The sequence below is a fragment of the Xiphias gladius genome, chromosome 9 (assembly GCF_016859285.1).
Source record: "Xiphias gladius isolate SHS-SW01 ecotype Sanya breed wild chromosome 9, ASM1685928v1, whole genome shotgun sequence".
Lineage (NCBI taxonomy): Eukaryota > Metazoa > Chordata > Actinopteri > Istiophoriformes > Xiphiidae > Xiphias > Xiphias gladius.
Genome location: NC_053408.1, coordinates 23,690,899 through 23,699,176, shown reverse-complemented (window position 1 = coordinate 23,699,176; position 8,278 = coordinate 23,690,899).

The window sequence follows — 8,278 nt, the reverse complement described above, 5'->3', positions numbered from 1 at the left end:
TGATGATGGGGTTCTTTTTATTTTGCTGGTTTCGCTGTTTCCATAGTTACTGCAGTTGTTCCACTGTCTGCTATTTCCGCAACCTGGGAAAAGCTACCAATTACTACCAGGGAAAACAAAAGCGCTATCCTCTTCCTGTGCAATGGCAGACGCACTTCCTTTGTGCCATAAATCAAGCCTTAATATTCCTGGGAGTTTTCATATATGTTGTAAGTATAACGGCTGGCTTGATTTTGTTCAGAGGAAACGTTTTTTGAATGAATGAAGCACTACATTTATGAACTGCACCAGAGGTGGAGGGAGGTGGTTGGAGTGGATGGTAGGTGTTTAAAGCTGGTGTTTGCATAAACTGCAAAAAAAAAAAATTTGTATGCAAACTTTTTTCAATAGTTGTAAGATAGCAGATTCAATTTACACTGTGTTTTCGAGATGCAAACACTATTAACAAATACATTTGAAGTTAATTTAGTTATCACAAATCAATTGCTACCCAATGAACCTGGAGTCTTCAGGCCCCCCGAGGGCCTGCGGCCCTGGAGCAGTTGCATGCTCTGTTGCATGCTTTATAATTCAGTTTTGGCTTCTGGCCAAAAAGTAAACTTTTTTCTACATCCAAAAATCGATGGACAGATTACAATGAAATTCACTGAGTACATTCATGCTTCTAAGAGGTCAAAACTTTGTAATTTTAATGACCCAATGACCTTTTCTAACGTGCCACCCTCAGCAGATTGAAGGGGGACACTTGCTGGAATTTATACTTTGAGTCTTGATTTTTTTCATTGAGCACATATAAGATGGACTGCAACTAACTATGACTCTGCTACTTGCTCCCTACAACATCAAAGTCACAGCCATTCAGCCAAACATCCTTCTTGTCTGTACCCACGATTTGTTCTCCCACACATTTGCACACATGTCATGGAATGGTGGAATTTGAAGACTTTGTTAAGCAGCATGACTTTCAAAATCTGTACTCACTCCACCTACACACAAACTGAGAGTGAGGCCTTGTCAGTCATCCATGGCCTATGAGCTGGCCTTGATCAGTTGCTTTCACTTCCTTGTTTTGGATCTGTGGATTCCCCTCATGACAGACACACACACACAGCTTCTGTTTATGGCATAGACAACATTTGAAACGTAAAAATATGAAACGTGCAAACGTCACTCCATTTAAGGCAAAATAACAGTTTGATGATCTTATGTTTAGTAGACCTACGGATGTATAGTCATTATTTATGTACTGCATAACCATTATAAATTCATTTTGGGTAATGAAGACAGTAGAGTACAGCAAGCTGTGACAAATTGTTCAGGTAGTCCTTGTTATTTTCTGCAGTGTCAGCCATTGTGCAAGAATTTTAGCTGGGTCTTTAAAAGCACAGTGCAGCTCACTTGTCCATTAAGCATCTTGATCAGCTTCTCAAACCACCTCACATGGTTACTTTCAAGATGAGGATGCTCCCTCTATCTTTTTGAGATTTAGTTTGCTGAAAAAATGAGTTTGTGCAACCATATCATCCAAGAAGGCAAACGTGTTTTTACCTGCTCCAAAGGGCCCCACTACATGGCAGGGTGAAAAGCCTGTCATCACAGTGTCCTACAGCTGCATGCCACTACCTCCCTTTTCTCTCCTATAATTCTTTATCTTTTGCATGTAGTCTTGATGCATGAATCATACAAATGCAGACAAGGGTGCATGCTTTTGGAGGCATTCATGGTGTTGTGTTTGGTTGTACATATGGAAAATGATGGAAAATAGTTTTGTGAAGAATGAAAAAAGAGCCTAAGAGAAAAGTTCAAATCCTGCTTCTTTCTCAACTTCCTTATTTCTCAGTATTAGTGCTTAAACTATACGTACGTCCTAGCAAGGGTTTAGATGTAGTCTGAAATGTAGGTTTTTAGCCTGCAGCGGAAGATGTGCAGTGACTCTGTTGACCTGACATCAGTGGGGAGCTCATTCCACCACTGTGGAGCCAGAACTGAGAATAGTCTGACCAAGATGAGCGAACACAGGATTCCTTGAATGGAGAGCTAATGTCCAGAGGGAGAGGAGCATAGTGGTTGGGTCAGGGCGTAGTGAATGGGGAAGAGGTGTGGTGTGGGAAAACTTCCAGTTGAATACCAGGTGGGCAGCAACATTCTGAATTAGCTACAGAGGTCTGATGGCAGACTCCAGCAAGGAGGGAGTTGCAGTACTCCATTTGGGAGATGACAAGGGCCTGGATGAGCAGTTGAGGATGACAGTTTTTCATGCATGGTATCTCCCAGGTTCCTCGCCTTCTAAATTGGTACCACCATGTTGTTGTCAAAGGTGATGGACAGGTTTCAGTGAAGGGACATTGGCAGATATGTTTAGTATAGTGTGGTACTAAATTTTCCTTAATATCGGATTTCTCTGCCAAATCTCATTCACCAACTGTTTCTTTATTTATACATTACCAATATATTACCCTGATGTTCATTTCTCATGTTAATTATTCTTGGAGATTTAAATATTTCACACAAATAAATTAAACTTAAAAAAAAAAAAATAATTCTATGTGTTCTTGCGGAATAATATATATTAACCACTGAATAAACAGTAAGGTGTAGGGTGAGTCTATGTCTCTGATTGTCTGTTCCTTTATTAGAAAACAAAAAAAACAAACAAACAAACGCCAGCCCCCTTGTTTATTTTAATGAGACCGGTGCATTGACTCAGTTGGGCTGCCAATGTAGGAGGCTCCAGGCTCCTTCTCTCCCACATGATGTGAACGCAACAACATGTACCCAGGTGTTTTCACGTATTTAGTCTGATTAGGACTGTGTGGGTGTGTATAGATTGTGTGTGATTGACTTTTCCCTTATAGACCAGAATCGTTCGAGATGAGCCAGGCCTGCGCAGAATCATTCCCAGCAATCGCCGCACAATGCAGCCGATTAGATTTCAGTCTGACTTGATCCCGACTTGCTTTGTTTCATTGGTTTAAAAGTAGTCTTTTAAACTCAACAACAATATGTTTTATAGAAACTTTTCATTTTTTGTTTAATTGGATAGATTTTAATTTTATTAGTCAGGTTTTGCACTATGAAGGTTTATTTTGTTAACAGAATGAATGTTGAGACTTTTAACAGTCAGTGAGGGTGAATATATTCAGCATAGACTGCAATCTGTTGTAGTCTACAATAAGAATATTATGGTTTAGTAAGTAAGTAAATAAGTATGAAGTCACACACAAACTTTTAGCAAGTAGGATGTGAAGATTCTTCAAATAACATCTGTACAAATATTTCAGCCCTGACAGTCTAAATATCTGACAGATCAATAATGAAAACTGTTGTCTTATATTTCTTTCTTCTCCTCGTGTATTTTGACTATTGATTACTGTTTGGAAATTACTCACGTAGTTTGAGAACAGCAATCTGGTCTGGTCAGCTCATTTAATACAGTGGCAAACTGATATGATGGCTGCTTTTCATGAGAATTCATGTAATAAGAAGGTTAAACCATATACGGATTGCCTATTTTTAACAATCTACCCTGTCATGCAGAAGAAAATAATTAAAACAATTGGCGACTGTATACAAGCTAAACACACTGGTCTGATAACATTTCATTAAATCTGGATTGGATCTCACAAAATGTGTTTCTGTGATTTCAAGTCAGTCATATAATTCTCAGCATAGCTCTGCCAAACTCAATCTGAGCAGGGTTTTAATCAGCCATCAGAATAAGTGAAAACACCTGTACAGGTGTGCAGAGCCTTTGACACACAGACATGAGATTGCTGTTGACCCTCTCATCTCAGGAAATGCCAATGAAGCTTATTAAATTAATAAAGAAAACAATGAGGCTGCTCAGTGTGTGAGTGGCTGTGGAGAGCAGGCCTTTTGTGCCCTCAGCCACTCCCCCTTCTCAGTTGCAGCCAGCTGCTCTGACACCCCAACCAAGCTCTTGGACCAAAAAAATAGGACACAACAGCACAGGAGGCAATGAGGATGGGCTGTCACAAAAGGTAGTCAGTTTTCTTAGGTTAAACTGTAACTTCCACAGGCTTACAGGTTCTGTGGCTACAAAATGGGTCCTCTATGTATGGATTTATTTTTTACTGACTGTATTTTTGTGATCACAGGAAATGATTCATCACAGACATTTGTGTGCATGTGTGTCAAGCCTTTGTGTAGTAGGCACATTATTCAGATATTATACTGTACTATCCTTTCAATAGTTGAGCTTCCATCTCTGAAAGATCATAATATCTATTTCCTGTCTGAGTCATGCTCTGTTCACACACACACACACACACACACACACACACACACACACACACACACACACACACACACACACACACACACACACACTGAGATGAGCTCAGCATCCAAACAACCTCTCTTACAAACACATGCGAGCCCACAGGTAGTCTGTGCAGCAGCTTATTACAACCCATATGTCCATTTTATTCTTAAGTGGCCTCTAGTGACTGTAGTAATTATAACGAGAGCAAAGGAGGAAGTCAGGTGACATAGTATAAGGAGAGACAAATCCTGTGTTAGGAGGAGGTTTGGATCAAGGCTGGATAAACAAAACGTAGGACCTTCAAAGAGGAGACCGCTGTTCACTTACTATGTGAAACCAATAGTCATTATTGTTTGTTTTTTTTATCCTGGAACGTTTCACAACCTTAACTGCATGTTTACTACTTTAACCAGGACAACGAAGGTCCTCTAACCTTAACAAAGTTTTTTTTTTAAACCAAACCATGATCTCCAGGACCGTTCCATAAGCTAAACCGTGCGTTTGTTAATGTTACCATGATGAAGGTCCAGTACGCCTGCTGCTGGTACGCTCTGATGGGTCATTTCCAAGGAAATAGACAGGGGCCGATGTGGTTGTTTAAGTTGGAGGACTTCCTGACACATACTGTGCTCTGTCTCCCTTCATCCGTATCACTCTAATTTTTTAAAGTCATAAATCACATCTCTCTACCACTTCCTTGTTTTGTTCCCTGTTCCTTTGTCTTCATACTCATCTCTCCATTGATCTTCCTTCCTCATCAAGTTCCCTCTAAAGCCTTATCATTATAGTATTTTTTATTTTTTTCAATGATCTTCACAGCCAAGAGCTTAGACAATCAAAGCAAAGTTTTTGTGATTGTTACAACCTTAATCAACCTATTTTTTTTATTTCTATTAATCTGATTCTCTAGGAAATTCAAAAACATACTAAGAATGAGTTTCACATATTATTTGAGGTTAAAGTAACAGGTCACTAAAGACATTAGGATTAATTCTTGGGGAATCATAAGCCTTCCACAACAAATTTCATGTAAAACCTGTGAAGTTGGTATTTCGAGTCTGAGGGTTGTGCTATAGGAATGCTTATAGAGTATCCAAAGTGAAAAGGGGTCATCCTCTAGGACCCACAAGGCCGTAGCAGTGTTAATGAGTTCTTTGGTTCACCACTTTGGTTCATGCCATGAAACTGACATGAATAGTATAAACGTTCATGGTCCCTAAAGAATAAATCCCTGTGACTTTGGTAATCTCCTGGCTTTTCCTCCAGCACAACCAGGAGGAAACTTGTGGTCCATATTTGAATATCTATTAAACTGTTGGAGGGATTGCCACATAATTTGGTATAGACAATTATGGTCCTCCACAGGATGAATTGTAATAACTTTGGTGAACTCTTGACTTTTGATGTAGTGCCATCATCAGGTTGAAATTTCAAATAAAAAAATAAATTTTCCTTGTCAGTCGTGTTATCTTTGCTGCTCAATATCTTTTTCAATATCTTCACATTTCAAAATGCAAATAAAATAGAAAACAATTAGCTTGATATTTAGAGCCAACCAAGCCAGCCATCCAAATACAAACTCAAAAACTCAAAAACACATACAAGCAGGGAAAACACATAAAAAAAGAATTGGTACACTGGAAGTCTCTAGAGTTTGCCCCGAGTGGTGCTTAAAAAAAAAAAAAAAAAAAAAAAAATTTGATCTCAGTGACTTTGACAGTTGCATGTTTGTTGGGGAACGACAGGCTGGTTTGAGTATTTCTGAAACTACTGATCTCATGGTATTTTCACACACAACAGTCTCTAGAGTTTTTACTCAGAATGGAGCCAAAAGCAAAAAAACATCCAGTGAGCAGCAGTTCTGTTGACGGAAACACCTTGTTGATGAGAGAGGTCAGAGGAGAATGGCCAGACTGGTTGGAGCTGACAGAAAGGCTACGGTAACTCAGATAATCACTCTTTACAACTGTGGTGAGCACAAAAGTGTCTCTAAATGCACAACATGTCCAACCTTGAGGTGGATGGGCTACAAAAGCAGAACACCACGTCAAGTTCCACAACTGTCAGCCGAAAAAAGAAATCTGAGGTTGCAGTGGGCACAGTCTCACCAAAACTGGACAGTTGAAGACTGGAAAAGCATAGCCTGGTCTGGTGAATCTGGATTTGTGCTGAGGTAGCAGATGGTAGGGTGGGAATTTGACATAAATAGCATGAATCCATGGACCCAACCTGCCTTGTGTTCAACAGTCCAGGTTGCTGCTGATGGTGTAATGGTCTGGGGAATGTTTTCTTGGCACACTTTGGGCCCCTTAATATCAATCAATCATGGTTTGAATGCCAAAGCCTGTCTGAGTATTGTTGCTGACCATGTGCATCCCTTTATGGCCACAATTTACCATCTTCTTATGGCTACTCTTTAACCACACTTTTCTCCAGTATGACATCCTCATCCAGAAATCTAACCACCCTCAGCTGATGGCTGCCTTTTACGAACTCAGTCATCTTAGGAATGTCCAGAGGACCAGGGATCCCCCTCACCTCTCCTCCACTATCACCAACCCTACAAAGACCCGTGCAGGTCCCGCATCCATCCATCCACCCCTCTATCCTCTCATATATAATCCATCCATCCACCTGTCAGGCCATGGCGGGACCCAGTGCGACTGACAGACGTGAGCTGCCGTCAGGTTGAGTCTTCTCTTACGAGGGCCCTGTCAGAGCCTGGAGTGCCACGCCAACTCAATCTTAGTAGTGGACAAAGTGAAGAGAGTGGGAGCTGTCCCATCAGTCTCCATTATGGGACAGCGTTGTTGCTCCGCTGTCGTGTTCCTGTGGTACTCCAAGGGAGATGCTGTCTCATACATCATCAGAGAACAAAGGGCCTGGCTGGTGGGTGGGGAAAGGAGGTGGGTCCTTCCTGCCCCTGAGAGACACACACACTCCAACCCCCTCCTAAAGCTCCACAAGCATCAGCCCTACAGTCCTCTCTCCTTTTGGAGGGCTCCACTTAACTTGTGGCTCGTTTCAAAATTCTTTTCCAAAATGAGACAGCCTCCGTTTAACAACACTAAGACCTTCTCTCAGATAATAGCCAACTGTGCACATTTAAATGTTAAAACATATCTGTATGTGTTAAAGCATTATGCACAGCTGGCAAAATGAGTCTCAGGAAACTCTTACTGAGACATCTGTAGCCAGACACAAGTCAAGAAAGTAGAACGGAAAACCTGTAGTTTTTTTTTAGTGGCGCACCAGGGTCTGTAATACTGAAACCGTTTCCAGTAGTACATGATTGTATTTTTCATAAATTACAACAAATTTGCTGGCACATATTTTATTGAACATTAGCTAAATTTTGTGGGGTTTTAAGGGCAGGTCATAATATTTTGGGTAATGTTACTGTACAATGTTTTGGTAGAACTTTGGCTATATTATTTTCATTTCACTCAGTTTGATATAAAAAAAAAACCCCAGTTTGATTCTGCATCATTTACATTCTTTTTTAGACATCTAGTGACAAAGAGATAATAAGCATGAATTTTCTGGTTGATAAGGCTCAACTTTTACCAGTAGAAGCCAATAAATTTCCACTCCAATATGATACAAGCATTTTGCATGTAGGAGTTAATCTAACAAATATCACATACAGTTGGGTCCAAAATTCTGAAACCTCTTTCCCATTGGGAAAGTGGTCTTAGACTTTTGGATCTCACTGTATACTCCAAATACTTGGTGACTAATTTTTGTAGCCACTGTTTTCCATATATGTTATTTCCAGTCTGCCGTATTTGCAGCTGGTGTTTTGTATGTAATTTAGCAGGAAAGAACCAATGTAGAGGTTGTTTGTGCGAGAGAAGAGCCTCTGGCACCTGAAGTTGATGCACAAAACATTAGCATAGCAATGGGAAGCTCTGTTGTCACTACAGTATTGCCAACCGGCCCTCCCCATTTTCTCCTGACAGTCAACTACTCAAAGGCTGCGTTCAGACCGAC